Below are 17,108 nucleotides of genomic sequence, written 5' to 3'. Positions count from 1 at the left end.
CAAGGCAGTCTGGATTCATAGTCATAACAATGTAAATACTATGTTGCTTTAATCAAAATAGAGATATTACTGTATAGTGGTGATGGTGAGGTGGGGAAATGGGAGGAAGTAATGTAACTGTTAAATGCAAATTTTTGTTAATAGGAAGTAGTAGATGATATCCAAGTGGAAAAGGGAAACACGAAATAGAAATGAAGCTTCTAATATAACAATTTGGAGGTTATGATCATAGGAAATAGCTAAAATGAGTTGAAAATGTTATTTGTCCAGTAATGGGCTGCTGCTCTTTTTTCCTTTTTAGCTTTGCAGTGCAATATGACTTTCTAAGACAATACACATGTTGTAGTTTGATTAAAGAAACAAGTTAAGTAAAGATAAAAGAAATAAAGGAAACTTTAACCTAATGTTGGATCACCCAGTTGGAATCTAAGCTGCTACACAGGAAAGGGTCACTGTCCTCATCCACAGAGGCACTACACCTTTTATATTCATAATTACAGCCCTCATGCTGTGACTGGTTATGGGAAGGCTTCTAAGGGGTTCCAGAATGGTTTGTTTATTGTCAAAGATAAGCCTAAATCCTGCTGAGCTGGTTTGAAATACTGGTCTGCTCTTCATGGGTTATTTCAATTAAAGAAAACTGTCTGCTTGGCTTGGGTTTGTAGATTCAATTAGACAACTTCAGAGTCAAAGTTCTGGGGCCAGTTACCATTTTAGTATTGCATCAGACTTTATGAATTCACCGGTAGGGGAGACACTCAGGTTGTATTTCTTTTTTATGAGTGTTGCCTCCTGCAGTTATTTTTTTGTTCCCTGTACACCAAATGAAAAAAAAATCACTGTTAATAAACACAAGGAATGAAATACATTGATTTTCCTTTTGCTCTTTTGGAAGTAGGGGGAGGATCTCAGTAGTAATATTTGCTTTTGTTCTGAGTTCTCTGTTGCATTATTCACCCATAGATGGGAGAATGATTTCAATTAGGGCTGAGGTAGGAAAGGCCTCATCCAGGGATCGAGAGGCAGGCCACATGCTCACATGAATTTTAGCCCCATTGCAGGTGTCCCCTGTTGGGGTGTGGGAGCATTTGGTTTCTTATTGCCAGGAAAAAATCTCTGAACTGAATAGGCTTCTACTTAACCATATGTTGTCTGAAAACTCTCTCCTCTCATTTTTTAAATAAGCTAGTAATTTCTTTTATGATGCCCCTATCATAAAGAAAAACAATGATTCTAGCAGTGTCTGAGGAAATATTAATTTCAAATATTAAACAACACATATGGATGTTTTCTTTGTGAGGCACTTATAGAGGTTGCATATTTAGACAGTTTGAAATGGGAGTTGGGGTGTGGTGGATGTTCTATATTTATGTTAGTTCGGGATTTGGAGAGAATTTAAAGAGTCCTATTAATTTATATCAATTGCTGGGCGGGACAGAGCTCGTGTCAATCGTATCACCAAAGAGAGCTTTACCTCTCAAATAACTGCCTGTCAAAAGGTGTATTAGTTGAAAATAATAAGAACCAGGAGAAGATGTCTTAAGACAAATACTGACACCTTTTTATTCCTTTTTGCACTCTTAGAGGTGGAAAACAAGCTGCTAACTTGGCTGTGGTGGTGTTAGTAAGTATCCTCCAGGACTGGGTGGGGTGTGTTGGGTTATGAAGCCAGATTAGGAAGGTGATTTAAATACACTTAACTCTGATCCTTTCATTATGTGATTGTTACAAGGTAAAGCAGTAGGTTAGGATCATAGGAATGGGGTCACCAGCCACTACCAGCTCATGTTCCCACCAAGAGACCAAACTGTTGTCTCTGGGATTGTTCTGATCCTTGGGGTCCATTAGCTTCAGCTGGGTCCAGCAGAGTGTTTCTTTAGTGCTTATGAAGGGCTTGCAGCAGAGCTCTTTTAATTTTTTTCATTGTTATGTTTAATTAAATGATTTCTGTCTCAGTTAGGTGGGGCTATAAAACAAAATGCTGTAGACTGGCAGACATTTACTTCTCACAGGAGGCTGGGAAGCCCAAGGTGAAGGTGCTGGAAGATTTGGTATCTGGTGAGAGCTGCTTCCTGGCTTGCAGTTGGCCTCCTTCTTGCTGTGTGCACCACTAGAGAGATTGCTCTCTATTCTTATAAGGGCACTAATCCTATTCTAGGGGCTCCATCTTCATGACCTCATCTAAACCTAGTTGCCTCCTGAAGTTCCCACCTCCAAATGCCATCACCCTGTGGTTAGAGCTTCAACATAGGAATTTGGGGAAGCCATAAATATTCAGTCTGCAATAATATTGTATCTTTTTTTTCTTATGATGAAAGGGGAATTATCTTAAAAGATCAGCTTGATGTCTGGCTTAAGGTATGTGCACAGTATATTAGCAGGCTGACTGATTGAACTGATGGGAGAATCAGCAGAAAAGGAGTGCCAGTTCGGAAGGGAAGAGAGAGAGAGCCTGTGTGGGAAGCCAGTGGGCTTTTACCTTCCCATTATCTGAACACTCCTCAATTTTAAGTCAATAATAGGCCTAAATGGGCTAAACTCTTTTTAAGCCCCGGGGCTGTTTACACACAGTGTAGTCTTGTCTTCATCAGTGATACCAACAATAGTAAAGAGCAAGTTTCTGTATGAAAGGGGCTTTGTTGAGACAGTGAGAACTGAATGACTCATTAGAGATTTAACCTAAAAAATACTGTGCTAATGCATCTGAATTCTAAGCCAGCCCGGTTGTAGGCTGGTTATATTGTATTTGTATGATTTATTCAGATTGTGGTAAATAACACATTTTGTAACATTAAAAGCATGATTATTTTGTTCTACCCTTTTTTTTTTTTTTACAATAAGGGACAAACCATTAAGGAAAGGCATCATAAAAGAGCCCCTTTATTGCCTCTATTCTTCAAGAAGTGGTTCTCAGAGTTGGGGAGCTTATATAACATACAGATACCAGAGGTTCAGTTTCAGGACATATGGATAGGGGCCCACTGATCTGAATATTTAACAAAAGCCAAATATGATTATGATGCAGGTGGTTTGAGTGTCAAACTCCAAGGGTAATATGAAAGAGCAAAGAAAAATAAACCCAAACCAAAACACTCCTTCAGATTTTCTTTATCATCAAAACTTGTCCCATGTCTTAAACCCTTAGGCCTTAGTGTGTTTTAGAAGCTTTGCCTTAATGCCTGCAGAGTAGGCTGGAGACCTAGACCAGCTGGAGTCCCTCAGAGTCCCAGGAGTGTGTCATTTGAGAAACATTGATTAGGTGTGACACAAGCCAGTCCTCATGTCTCCTTACAATTGCAGTTTCTGTGGGAGCCCCCAGCCCTTCATGCCTGTCATGCAGAATGGTCACAGAGTTTTAGCAGCCCCTGGACACCCCCTAAAGCCCATGCTTTTATCTGAGAGCCTTCCTTTAGAGCAAAATGAAACTCCAAGGCTTTCCCTTTGATTAGTGGGAGCACCTACTATGTTTCCTCTCCCTACCCAGCCTCTGACAAGAATACTTTAATCCAGTTGGGTTGAGGTTCCTTGAAATTCCATGACCAGCTCTGACAGAAACAAAACAATAATATATTCAGGAGCCAATCCTTAAATCCTCAGTGAACTACTTGGCTTACCTCCCCCTGGCATTTGTGCCTTCTAAAAGAACACCACAGTGTGACATGGTATATTGTTTTTAGATAATTCTGCAGGCCAATCTTGAAATGAATACTTATAGGAAGCTGTCAAGATGAACCTAGTATTAGGCTCTAAAGGTCGGTCGGGGGTGGTTTAAATAAAGGTATTTGCTTGGGATTGTTCAGAATAATGGAACTCGTAAGTGAGAAGTCAAAACAGCAGACATTCCTGGCTGCCGACGGCGCACGGTGCCATTAACCTTTCCTGTGAAGTCATTGAAAGAGAGATGAATTATGTTTCCTGGGTGGATTTTTTTTTAAAAGAAGGTGGGTGGCAGTAGGGATCTATTTTTATTTAAAAGCCTTGAGAAGTGCAATGAAGTGGCTATGTGTTTGCAGTCAGGTCTCTCCTGTTTCTTGACAAGGCATGAATAATTGGAGGCAGAGAAATCAGTAGTCCTGCCTCATTGCTGTGGCACTTCACGGGGTGTGCTTTATAATATTTGGGCAAGTTTGCCATTATCCTTGTGTCTTAATTTCTCACTTCCACAAATATGATTTTACATCTTGTGACATGATGGGATTTCCTTAAATGTTGGCAGATTGCTTTATATGTTCAAATGTGCAAACAGAAAGTAATCCAATTAATTAATTATGCATTGCTGTTAATATTCATCTAAAGTTGTCAAGTGATTAGCTGTAGGAGGTGCCTGAGAAAGGGACTGTTAAAATGGCAGTATTTGTTGCTATAGATAGGGCTGATTGCTATTATGCCCAAAACCTTTTCTTTTTTTTGTAAAGTATGCAAGCGTAATTTTTATTATTTTTTATTGAAGTATCACTGTTATATAATCTTATATTTGTTTCAAGTATATACCACAGTGGTTCAACAGTTACCCATATTATTAAAGCCTCCCCCCCCCACTAGTGCAGTTACTATCTGTCAACATAGGAAGTTACAGAATCATTGGCTGTATACTCCACATGTACTAGCATCCCTGTGACCAACTGATATTATGATTGTGCCCCTTTATCCTCCTCACCCCCATCATTTACCCACCCCAAACCCTCCCTCATGGAAAACATCAGTCACTTCTCAGTGTCTGTGAGTTGCTACTGTTTTTATTCATTCTGTTTTGTTTTAGTTTTAGATTCCACAAATAAATGAAATCATACGGTATATTTGTATTTCTCCATCTGGCTTATTTCACTGAGCATAATACCCTCTAGGTTTATCTATGTCATCACAAATGGCAGGATTTCTTTCTTTTTTATGGCTGAATAATATTCCATTGTGTATATGTACATACTTCTTTATCCATTCATCTACTGATGGATGCTTTGGTTGCTTTCATATATTGGCTATTGTAAATGTGACAATAAACATAGAGGTGCACATATCTTTTCGAATCACAGATACTGTTTTCTTTGGTAAATTCCTAGAAGTAGAATTACTGTGTCAAAAGGTATTTCTATTTTTAGTTTTTTCAGGAACCTCCATACCACTTTCCACAGTGCTGCATTAATTTAAATTCCCACCAACAGTGTAGGAGGGTTCACATTTCTCCACATTCTTGCCGACACTTATTATTTCTTGTCCTTTGGATAGTGACCATTCTGATTGGTGTGAAGTGTTATTTCATTGTGGTTTTGATTTGCATTTCCCTGATATTGATATGGGGCATCTTTTCATGTGCTTGTTTGCCATCTGTATTTCTACCTTGGAGAAATGTCTGTTCAGGTCCTCTGCCCATTTTTTAATGGGGTTATTTGTGTTTTTGGTGTTGAGGCATATGAGTTCTTTATATATTTTGGATGTCACCCCTTATCAGATAAATAATTTACGAATGTATTTTCCCACACTGTAGGGTGTCTTTTTGTTCTGTTGGTGGTGTCCTTTGCTGTGCAGAAGCTTTTTAGTTTGATGTAGTCCCACTTGTTCTTTTTAAATTTTGTTTTCCTTTCCTAGAGGAGATGTGTTCAGGAAAAATTTGTCTCACTTATATTCAAGAGATTTTTGTCTATGTTTTCTTCTGAGATTTTTACAGTTTCATGTCTTACATTTAGTTCTTTAATACATTTTGAGTTTACTTTAGTGTATGGAGTTTGACAATAATCCACTTTCATTCTTTTGCATGTAGCTGTCCAATTTTCCCACCAGTTATTGAAGAGACTATCTTTTCCCCATTGTATATTCATTTCTCCTTTATCATATATTAATTGGCCATATATGTGTGGGTTTATATCTGGGCTCTCTCTTCTGTTCCATTGGTCTATGGGTCTGTTCTTGTGCCAGTATCATACTGCTTTGATTATTATAGCTTTGTAGTAGAGCTTGAAGTCAGGGAGCGTAATCCCCAACTTGGTTCTTCTTTCTCAGGACTGCTTTGGCTATTTGGGGTCTTTTGTGGTTCCATATGAAGTTCAGGATTATTTGTTCTAGTTCATAGAAAAATGCCTCTGGTATTTTGATAGGGATTGCATTGAATCTGTAAATTGCTTTGGTCAGGATGGCCATTTTGACAATATTAATTCTTCTTATCCATGAGCTTGGGATAGATTTCCATTTATTTGTGTCTTCTTTAATTTCATGAGTGTCTTACAGTTTTCAGAGTACAGGTCTTTCATCTCCTTGGTTAGGTATATTCCCAGGTATTTTATTCTTTTTGATGTAATTGTAAATGAAATGGTATTCCTGATTTCTCTTTCTGATAGTTCATTGTTATTACATAAGAATATAACCAGATTTCTGTGTATTAATTTTTTTATCCTGCAACTTTGCTGAATCCAGTTACTCTAATAGTTTTTTTGGTGGAGTCTTTAGGATTTTCTATGTAGAGTATCATGACATCTACAAATAATGATAGTTTTACTTCCTTCTTACCAATTTGGATGCCTTTTATCTTGTCTGGTTGTCATGACTAGGACCTCCAGTTCTATGTTGAATAAAAGTGGTGAGAGTGGACATCCTGATCTTGTTCCTCATCGTAGAGGAAAAGCTTTCATCTTTTCACCATTGAGTATGATGTTAACTGTGGGTTTGTTGTATCTGGGCTTTATTATGTTGTGGTATGTACCCTCTATGTTGAATTTTGTCAAATGTTTTTTCAGCATCTATTGAGATGGTCATATGGTTTATATCCTTTTTGTGTGTGTGTGTGAATGTGGTGTATTATATTGATTGATTTAAAAATATTGTACTATCCTTGAATCCCTGGAATAAATTCCCCTTGGTCATGATAGATGATCCTTTTGATGTATTTTTGAATTCAGTTTACTAATATTTTCATGATTTTTGCATCTATGTTCATTAGGGATATTGATCTATAATTTTCTTTTTTTGTAGTGTCTTTGTCTGGAATGATGCTGGCCTCACAGAATAGATTTGGAAGCATTCTTTCCTTTTCTACTTTTTGGAATACTTTAAGAGGGATGGGTATTAGCTGTTCTTTAAATATTTGGTAGAATTCAGCTGTGAAGCCATCTGGTACTGGAGTTTTGTTTGTTGGGTGTTTTTCATTACTAATTCAATTTCATTACTGGTAATTGGTCTGTTCAGATTCTCTGTTTCTTTCTGGGTCAGTCTTGGAAGGTTGTTTATTTTAGGAATTTATCCATTTCTTCTAGGTTGTCAAATTTATTGACATATGATTTTTCATAGAATTCTCTAATAATTCTTTGTATTTCTGTGGTGTCAGTTATAACTATTTCTTGTTTGTTTCTGATTTTGTGTATTTGTGTACTCCCTTTTTTTTCCCTTAATAAGTCTGTGTAGGGGTTTGTCTGTTTTGTTTATTTTCTTGGAAAAACAGATTTTGGTTTCTATTCTATTGTTTTATTCTTCTCTATTTTATTTATATCTGCTGTGATTTTTATTATGTCCCTCCTTTTATTAACTTTGGGTTTCATTTGTTCTTCTTTTTCTAGTTTTTCTTAATTGTGAATTTAGACTGTTTATTTGGGATTGTTCTTGTTTCTCAAGGTAGTAGGCCTGTATTGCTATGTACCTTAGAATTGCTTTTGTGGTATCCCACACATTTTGGACTATTGTATTTTTGTTTTTATTTGTCTCCATGTATTGCCTGATATCTGTTTTAATTTTTTTATTGATCCATTGATTATTTAGAAGCATGTTGTTTAGCTTCCATGTATTTGTGGGGTTTAAAAATTTTTCTTCATGTAATTTATTTCTAGTTTCATACCATTGTGGTCTGAGAAGCTGCTTGATACAATTTCAACCTTTTCAAATTTATTGAGGCTCTTTTTGTGGTGCAGTACGTCATCTATTCTGAAGAACGTTCTATGTACACTTGAGAAAAATGTGTATCCTGCTGCTTTTGGGTGGAATGTTCTGTAGATATCTGTTAAGTCCATCTGATCTAATGTATTGTTCAGTGACTCTGTTTCCTTATTTGTTTCCTGTCTGGTCTGTCCATTGATGTAAGTGGTGTGTTAAAGTCCTCTAATATGAGTGAGTTGAAGTCTATTTCCCCTTTTAGTTCTGTTAGTATTTGTTTTACATGTTTAGGTGCTCCTATGCTGGGTGTATAGATGTTTATAATTGTTATTTTCTCTTGTTGGACTGACCCCTTTGTCATTATGTAATGTCCTTGTCACTTGTTACTTTCTTTGTTTTGAAATCTATTTTCTCTCATATAAGTACTGGTACTCCTGCTTTTTTCTTCCTATTATTTGCATGAAATATCATTTTCCATCCTTTCACTTTCAGTCTGTGTATGTCTTTAGGTGTGAAATGAGTCTCTTGTAGGCAGCATGCAGATGGGTCTTGTTTCTTTATCCATCCTGCCACCTTCTGTCTTTTGATTGGTGCATCAGTGCATTTATATTTAAGGTAGTTATTGACAGGTATTACTTACTGCCATTTTATTAATTGTTTTCTGGTTGTTTTTGTAGTTTCTCTCTGTTCCTTTCTTCTCTTATATTCTTATCTTGTTATTTGATGGTTTTCTTTCTTTTTTTTATTAAGGTATCATTGCTATACAATCTTATGAAGGTTTCACATAGGCAACATTGTGGTTTCAACATTCACCCATATTATCAAGTCACCCCCCACCCCATTGCAGTCACTGTCTGATGGTTTTCTTTAGTGTTGTGGTTGGATTTCTTTTTTAAAAAAATTTTTGTGTATCTATTATAGGCTTAAGGTTTGTGATTACTACAAGGTTCATGGATAGTTTTCTAAATATATAATAGTATCTATTAAGCTGATGATTGCTTATTTCAAACATAATCTAAAAGTACTTTTTAAAATCTTTTCCTCCTCCACAGTTTATATATTAGGTGTCATAATCTTCATTTTTTTTGTATGTGTGTGTATCCCTTGACTGTTTTGTGTATAGTTGGTTTTGCTACTTTTGTTTTGTTTTAATTTCATACTTGCTTGATGAGTACTGTAGGTTTATTTTCAATGGTGAAAACTTTTTAGGCTTAGGAACATTTCTATCTACAGAAGTCTCTTTAACATATCCTGTAATGCCAGTTTAGTGGTGGTGAATTCCTTCAGCCTTTATTTGATAAATTTTTTATCTCTTCTTCAGTTTTGAATGATAATCTTGCCAGGTAGAGGATTCTTGATTGAAGGTCCTTCTGTTTCAGTATATTAAATATTTCATGCCACTCCCTTCTGGCCTATAAAGTTGCTGTTGAGAGGTCTGCTGATAGCCTAATGGGGTTTCCCTTTCAATAAAACTTTTTTCTTTCTCTGTGTGCTTTCAGTACCCTCTCCTTATTCTTAATTTTTGTCATTTTAATTATTATATGTCTTGGTGTTATATTCCTACATGCCCACAACTTTTTAAAGAAATGCACAGTTGTAACTTTAAGGTCTTATTGGATGAAAATTGCATTTTGGGTGGCAGAGTATTTATATTCTATTTGTCCTCAAAAGAGGGGGTTTCCATGTATAGGTATAGAGGTCATGTTCCATGAAAGGAATAGTTAATCCTTCCTATCTTCAAATTCTAACTTTTCCAGGGGCTGGGTTGATGTTATGAGAAAGGCATGTACGCCTTGGTCTTAGTTTCTTCCACTGAAAAATGAAGGAATATTATGGTTGTGCAGAGTGTCCATTTCAATTCCTCAGGATGGGTTAGAAAAGGAATGAATAACATCTGATTGCTTTGCAGACCCTGCTCTAAGATGGTACTCTGCTATTTATGTGCACGAGACAGATGAGATTGGGAATATGAGTCCTGCTGTCCACTAAGGTTTGTGGGCAGGATTTCATCAGATTTCATAAGGGGAAAGGATAATAGGTATTCTAAAGCTTGCCTAAAGTATAATTTGACTTTTGTAGACAGACTTTTAAGGATATTACTTCTTTCTCTCTCTCTTATCATAGTTTTCTTTTAATTTATGCCATTTTTACAGACTGTACTGGTTCTATCTTACCTTTCACTTCACAAAGGAACTCAGAGGCCCTTGGTACCACCACTATGTAGATTTCTTCCCACTTCTCTGACTTATTTCCTTTCTTGGCACTGCTTTAAAAATATTTCTTCCTGTGTCTGCATGCATAGATATAATCTAGTGTCCATAACCTCAAGTATCATGTACCTTGTGTCAGAGACTTATGATGGGGCCACCCTCGGAGTCAGCTCTTCTCCAGGCAGTGGTGAGATGATCCTGTCAGGCTCACACAGGTTCTGTTAGAAGAGATCTTTCACTCAGATAGTTCTAAGGCTTCCCAAGAGTCTAGGCACTCCCTTGGAGGAGCAACAGTGAAGGAATGGGGAGCATTCCTTCAGTCTGGGAATGCTGTGAGCAGAGGAGACTCAACAGGATTTCAGGGGGCCCTCTAAGGGAAGGGGAAATTTGGGGAAGCTAGTTGAGCATTGATTCACTCTTCTCTCTGGCCTCAGACAGAATTCTTCATCCTGGTCAGCAGGTCATGGTGCAAATGTGAGCGATGGGTGGGCCTCAGACACAGCAGGATGAAATGTGTTAGTGATCGCACAAACACACCATCACCATTAGAAAAACAGCTTGAAGCATGCATCTGAGAGTACTTACTAACTTGGAAGCCTCTTAGATGAATACAGGTACTATTTCATGTTATTTCTCCTGATTCTCCTTGCTGGGAGAGGATGTATCCTCCCTGTCAAGTAATTTAGAGTTTCTATTTCTTATATATAAATTGGGGATAATAGAGTTGCCCTTTCTCACCCAGATTATTGAGTTTAATGCTCTTGAATGTGGCAAAGACTACATGGCTGCTAAAGTCTTATTTTGTTTCTCTGTTCTAACTCCTTGGTCTTGTTTTCTGGGAGGCACTCCTTAGAGCCAGCAAAGCGATGACCTGGGAGGCAGGTGGTTCAGAACTTCCTGAGGATAATGTGACTAATTTTCCTCCACTGCAAACCTCACTAATCAGTCAGCTTAACAGTAACTCAATATCATTCTCTTAGCAGAATATTTTACAAAGATTATAAAGATACTTCAAAAGTTGATGAGGGAAAATCTCATTAAACACAACTATTAAACACAACTTTTTTCTTTATTCCTTTTTGATCTTCCTACTATTCAGATGTATTTTCAGAGTCTTAATCACAGCATACACAAAACTTGCATATTCTTCTATTTTTTAAGTAAGTTAATGGTTTTATTTTCTGCATATTATTCTGTAGCTTAGAAGATGGCAGTTTATTTACCAGTCTCTTTTTTGAAGACATTTACTTTGTTTCTAGTTTTTCACTATTCTGGCTCTGCAGGGCTCCTTTCCTTTCTTCTGTCTTATTTCTTTAGGGTAAAATCTTAGGGGCAGTAATATGGGTAGTGTTGCCACATAAAACACAGGACACCCTGTTGAATTTGAATTTCAGATAAACCATGAAGAGTTTTTTTAGTATAAGCATGTCCCATGTAATATTTGGTAACTCTTATACTAAAAAAAGTTGTTCATTTTTATTTGAAGCTCAAATGTAACTGGATAGCCAGTATTTTTATTTGCTAAATCTCACAACACCAATTATGAGTCAAAAGGTAGAAACACTTCATGAGTGTTTATAAACATTGCCAAACTTCTCTTAAGTTTATCATTAAGATTTTGTTACTGATTTAAATAAGGAGGGGAAGTTTTCAGAAGGGAGAAATCTAAAAAGGAAAAGAAATCAAAAAGGAAAAACCCTAAGATGGTCTTATTATTATCTGGGTTATTATACTTTTAATTTTTAGCAAATTCATGTCATCATATAGTATTGTTAGTATTGTTTAATTATAAAATTAAATAAACATTTAATATTATATAAATATTCTTCGACTCATACAGAAAAACTTCTTGGGCCACAAACATTTTGGTAATGTCTGTCTGGTTTGTACTTTTCTTGGTGTGGTGCTTGCTGTTAGTTGCCTACGTGCTAAGTGTCCCCCTTCTTTCTCACTAACAGAAACACGATTCTGTTCAGGGCAGCAGTGGGCCCAGTTAAAAACTTAATTTCTCATGTTTCCTTATAGCTAAAGGCAGCCCTCAACTCAGTTCTGACCAATAAGAGGTAAACAGAAGTCTGTGGTGCTCTTTCCCTGTCTTCTTGCTTTTGGCTGGAATGTGACTGTGATGTGCAGAGATACAGCAGCCATCTTACGAGCTGTGGAAGAAAGCCATACATAAGGAATGGTGGAGTAGTTCAGTAAGATTCCTGGCTGAATATAACCATAACTGATATGCCCACAGTTGATTTAAGAAAATCATTGTTCTAGCTTATTGCATATATTTTTACAAGCTTCTTCAAGTCCCGTGCAGAAAGAGGTAGATATAATTCCATATATACATAAATAGTATTTTGTGGAAGTCAGTATGCCTATGGGAAGAGATGGAGGATTTCCTTTGGAACTGACATGACAGTTGCTGATAAAGTTCCATCAGGTTGAAGGCCATGAAGCCTAATTCCTGAGACTTAGAGCCCAGTGAGAAAGGATCCAGGTATCCAGTGTAGCTTTGGGACATAAGGATTAAGATCTCAAAGAAAGTAAATCTGACAAACAGGAAGTTAGGTCAGACTTTTAGGGGTTAGGAACCAGTTCTCACAGCAAGGTCAGGAACTTCATAAGTAATAGTTAGAGATAGAGAGTGCTGTTCAGTTTAGAATAGGAATTTGTCCAGGTAGGTGGTTCAAGACTAAAGAAGCAGCCCATGGATACCAGGCTGTACTTCTGGAGCCATTTCCTCCACCCATATCTGCCTAATAACTTGCCTTCTGCCTTGGTACCTCCATAGTCCTACACAGTCCTGAAAGTGATGGCAGATGTCAGTGAGAACTGAACCTTCTGCTACACCTTTGATGATTGGAAGGTGTTTTGCCATTGACTAGCTTCTGAGAGTCTATACTTTTCAAACCTTGTTTCTACCCCACTGCCTGCATCCTTCTAGTGCTGGGCACCCTAGGACATGTTCATATCCTCTGGCCTTGCAATTTCATTAAATGCCACTGGGTGAGTCAGCACAGCGGGTGGTGGAACATTCCTGAAAGCCATAGCTACCCTGGGACAGCCAGCAATAACCTAACTGTACTGGGAAATGATCACAAACCTCATTCGTATGTCCGTCCTGTGACGCCCCAGACTAAATATATGCCTGCTCGGCTTCCTCTTATCTAGATCCACAAGATTCCCAGGGCAACTCCAATGCCACCTGATGTGAGGCAGAATATAATGGAGGAGAAACTGTGGTGGAAAGAGACAGCAGCTTTAGCCAGTTGCTCTTGAAATAGCTTAGTTATGCAAAGTTAAAAAACAAAACAAAAGAATATGTAAGCACACTATTAAGACCCCTCCTAGAGTTTTAGAAAGGCCTGTGTGTGTTCAGAAAGGGTCTGGAAGCTTGAGCTTCTTTACGGGAACCCTGTCTCTGCACATTCCTTTAGGGAGATATGCATGTGGCACTTGTGCACACCCTTTGGACTGCCTCACATGTGGCCTGACAACTTGAGAACAATATATTAAAAAAAATAAAAAATGTATAGTTTGTTTTAAAACTATTTAGCAATCCATGCTGTTGTTAAAAACAAAAAAGAAAACAAAAAGCAAAATAAAACATATTTAACATAAGCCTGCCATATGGGGTTTTGGTATATTTTCTTTCAGCTTTATATATATATATATGTACACATACGTATGTAGATATTATTTCTATTTCCTCATCACCAAAAAAGGGACAACTTCAAAATGTTATTTTGGAGATTAGATTTGTGGTGAGCTCTCTTCTGTATCATTAAATATTCTTAAGAAAAGGATGATTAAAAAAAATAACTACTATGCTCCTAAATTCCCTATTATTGCACCTTTAGGCTACTTAATATCTTTTGTATTATACATAAGGTTGTGGTAAACATCTTTCTGCATATATCTTTATGTGTATTTTTAATTACACATGTAATAAATTCCTAGGATAAATTCCTGAAAGTGAAATTACTGAGTCACAAGATAAGAAAACTTAAAAGTTTTTTATATATTATAGATGAGTTGCTCTCTAGAAAGTCTCTATGAATCTATACTTTTGAAAGAAATGTGTGAGAATGTTTTTCCAAACCCTTCCTAGAAACATGTATTATTATTTTAAAAAATTTTCAGAATGATATCCCATGGTTTTAATGCTTATTATCTCTGATTATTGTGATGCTGAATATTTCTTATATGCATTTGGCTTTCTGTATCTTCTGTAACTGTCAGTTCATGTCCTTAGGCAAGAGTTCTTAAATAGATAATTTTTAATTAAGACAATAAATTTCCCCAAATGCAAAGAACCTCTTATTACTATTATTATTATTTTGCATTTTCCCCATCTGCTCTTTCTCTGGCTTTTCTTCTTCTTCTCCCTAAACAGAGTAGTGGCCCAAAGAGCTGACTTTGATGCCCACTCAATAATAAGGAAAAATTATTAGACTGAGCCATATGAAACTGTAATTTTTAGAAAGCCAAAAAATGGTCAAATATTAGAAATTTTGTATGGCTAAACCTTATCTATTTCTCTTGACAATATTATTCAATTGCCCTCCCTCCCTCTGTTCATCCTTCCATATATGTCCATGTATCCATCCATTCAGCACATATTTATTTATTAACCATCTGCAATATGTCACCCCTCTAAAAATGACTCCCTAACCATCTTCAGCTCTGACCTCTCTTCTGAGCTCTGGTTTCTGTATTTTAGGTGTTGGTAATTCAGGTATACTCTGGTTCTGAAATATTTCTCACATCTTCTCTGTTCCTACTGTATCTCAGGTCAGAGTCTCATTATTTAATGTATGTCTTAGTCTGTTTGGGCTACTATAACAGAAGTGCTATAAACTTGATGGCTTATAAACAATATTTATTTCTCACATTTCTGGAGGCTGGAAGTCGAAGATCATGGTGTCAGCAGACTAAGTGCCTTGTGAGAGCCTATGAGGAAGAGGTGGGCCCTTCTCACTGCATCCTCACATGGTGGAAGGGGCAAGCTGGCTCTCTGGGGCATCTTTGACAGGGCCACTAATCCCAAAAGGCTCCACCCTCATGACCTAAGGATCTACAAAAGCCCCACCTCCCACTATCACACATTGGGGGTTAGGATTTCAACAAACATATTATGGGGTAGCATAAACACTCAAGCCATACAATGCATGTTTTCTCTCCTGCAATATTCTCTTCCTTCTCTCACCTTCATACTCCATTTCCTTAGATTCAGATCTTTCTCTTTCAAGGGTCATTTTAAATGTAATACTTTTACCGAATGCTGCCCCTCTCCATCCGTCACCACCACCTCAGACAGAAATTTCACCATTCCTATAGACCTTTATATGCACATTTTTTCTGGAATTTTTCTCCTCCTACCATCTGGTTATTTCTGTGCTTTCTTTTATATTGAGATTCATTTACATATAGTAAATGCAAAATCTTAATTGCAAAACTTGATGAATTTTTACATATGCATATTTTTGTGCAACAACCACTCAGATCAAGACACAAAACAGTTGTATTACCTCATAAAGTTTTCTTATGCTCCTTCCCAGTCAATAACTGCTGCCAGGAACCAAAGGTAATGACTGTTCTGCTTTCTACCACCATAGATTGGTTTTCATGTCCTTGAACTTCAAATAAATGACATCATGCAATATATGCTCTTTTGTGTCTGGCTACTTTTGCTCAACATAGTGCTTTTGAGTTTCTTCCATCCTATTGTGTCTAGCAATAGTTTTTTTTTTTTTTTGCTGTGTAGAATTCCATTGTATGAATATGTAACAGTTTGTTTATACATTCCCCTGTTGGTGGCTACTTGGTTGTTTCCAATTATTCACTGTGAATAAAGATGCTACAACATTCTTAAACAAATCTTTCTCTTTTGCACATATACCTAGGAATGGATTGCTGGGTCATAATGAAAGCATATGTTTAATATTAATAGAAACCACCAAATAGTTTTCCAAAGGGATATTGCATTTTACATTCTCACCAGAAATATATGAGAGTAGTTTACATCTTCACTATCATTTGATGGTATATATCTTTTTTATTTTACTGAATAAGTAGTGGTGTCTCATTATGAGTTTAATGAGAATGTGGTTTTAATTCCATGATGAGTAATAATGTTGAGCACACTTTCATATGCATATTGTCTATTTGCATATCTTCTCTTGTAAAGTGCCTGTTCAAATTTTTTGCCCATTATCTTAATTACTGTAGTTCTATGGTAAGTCTAAAAGTCTGGAAGTTTAAACCCTCCAACTATGGTTTTCTTTATTTCTTTTTTTTATTAAAGTATCATTGATATAGAGTCTTATGATGGTTTCAAATACACAATGCAGTGGTTCAACTTTCATATTATCTAGTCCTTATCCCTTCCATTGCAGTCACTGTCTATCAACATCGTAGATATTATAGAGTCTGTTTTTCAAAATTGTCTTAGCTATTTTGGGTCCTTTGAATTCCCATATAAATTTTAGAATAAACTTGTCAATTTCTACCAAAAAAAATGCCTGCTGGGATTTTGACTGGTACTTTGTTGAATCTGTTAGTTAATTGGGAGAATTGATATCTTAACAATCGACCCATATGGAAATATCTCTATGTTTACTTAGATTTTCTTTCATTATCTCATCAATGTTTTCAGTACAGGAATTTTGCATATCTTTTGATAAATATATTCCTACATATCTGATTTTTGTGTCATTGTGAGTGGTATTATTTTTTAAATTTCATTTTATGATGGTTGATTTCTAGCAGTATAGAAATACAAATGGATTTTATATACTGGCATCTTGTTTCACTCTTCAATTCACATATAAGTTGTTATAGTTGTTTGTAGGTAAGTTCCTTTGGATTTTTTAGATGCATAATTATGTCATCTTCAAATAAAGATATTTTGCTTCTTCCGTTCCAATATCTATGTCTCTTATTTCTTTTCTTGCCTTATTGTATCATTTCTGTACATTTATTCCCTCTCTCATCAGACTGTTAGCTACTCAAGGCAAGAAACTTAGAGGCAAAGTCCTTCCAAGGGACTTT

General features: G+C 36.5%; 1 protein-coding gene across 1 annotated transcript in view; it reads left to right on the top strand.

Moving 5' to 3' along the window:
• Positions 1-17,108, top strand: part of NCALD (neurocalcin delta) — a 397,463-nt gene that overhangs the window by 38,127 nt on the left and 342,228 nt on the right. The gene's annotated exons all lie outside the window — the stretch shown is intronic.

The sequence above is a fragment of the Manis javanica genome, chromosome 2 (assembly GCF_040802235.1).
Source record: "Manis javanica isolate MJ-LG chromosome 2, MJ_LKY, whole genome shotgun sequence".
In the NCBI taxonomy this organism is placed as follows: domain Eukaryota; kingdom Metazoa; phylum Chordata; class Mammalia; order Pholidota; family Manidae; genus Manis; species Manis javanica.
Note: the sequence above shows the minus strand (reverse complement) of the source record. Positions and strands in the feature narration are given on the sequence as shown.